General features: G+C 44.9%; 1 protein-coding gene across 1 annotated transcript in view; it reads right to left on the bottom strand.

Moving 5' to 3' along the window:
- vps8 (VPS8 subunit of CORVET complex) overlaps window positions 1-1,012 on the bottom strand; it is an 83,384-nt gene that overhangs the window by 30,140 nt on the left and 52,232 nt on the right. The gene's annotated exons all lie outside the window — the stretch shown is intronic.

The raw sequence follows: 1,012 nt of genomic DNA, 5'->3' as shown, positions 1-1,012 counted from the left end.
CACGCACACACACACAGAAAAAGAAAATCTGAAGTCAACATTGTTGGTGGTACAACAAAAACTTGATGTGATGCAGTACATGAAGTATAAAGTACTCCATGTGCTGGCTCAGACCCAAACACACATTTACAGAGTGTTAGAGCATACACACCTGTGCACCAATGTTCCCTCTAAGCTGCGCACTGCTGGCACGTCTCTGCGCACAAAATAATCTAACCTGAGTTGAAATTAAAACTTTAACAATTCTGTTTTGCAGTGTTAGTCATTACTGGCCGCTCCCGTATGGGAACGATGCCACCTTATCCCAAAGTCCACCAATAATGCGTATATGCGCAGCCAATCAGCGTCGCTGACAGGCTATGACAGCGTCCTTATGTGCCCACACCGGTGTTTTAGCAAAGCGGCTGATGTGGAGTGAAGCCACGTTAGTGTACAACCATTGGAGATGTGAGCAGGACAGACGGAACAACTGACGGGAAAAGTGTGGACTTTATACCAGTTTTTAAATTGTGTTGATCGGCCACGTAAAACCAGAGTTATGATAAAAAACACGCAATGTTTGGTTTCCTTCCTGAATACTGTCGTTGTTTATATTTACTGCAGGAAGAAACGGTAAAAACGGCGTTTTATAAGGAAAACGCTCGAAAGCCTGTGAGCAAAGACAAACCCCACCCCCCTCTGCCTTTCCTATTGGTCGAAAAATGTACCATGTCGACCAATCAAAAAATGATATGGCAACGTGGCATCTAGTTGTTAAGAAACGGGGGAAGTTTTAGGAGTGACGGCGTGTTTGAGATGTGAGAGATTTGAGACATTTAGCGCAAATCTTGTGTCGTCAGTGTGTCGTCAGTGTGTAGTCAGTGTGTAGTTAGTGTGTAGTCAGTGTGTCGTCAGTGTGTCGTCAGTGTGTCGTCAGTGTGTAGTCAGTGTGCAGTCAGTGTGCAGTCAGTGTGTAGTCAGTGTGTAGTGAGTGTGTAGTCAGCGTGTAGTTAGCGTGTAGTTCTTGTGTAGT

The sequence above is a fragment of the Pundamilia nyererei genome, unplaced genomic scaffold (assembly GCF_000239375.1).
Source record: "Pundamilia nyererei isolate P.nyererei 1_Seehausen unplaced genomic scaffold, PunNye1.0 scaffold00256, whole genome shotgun sequence".
Classification (NCBI taxonomy): Eukaryota; Metazoa; Chordata; class Actinopteri; order Cichliformes; family Cichlidae; genus Pundamilia; species Pundamilia nyererei.
Note: the sequence above shows the minus strand (reverse complement) of the source record. Positions and strands in the feature narration are given on the sequence as shown.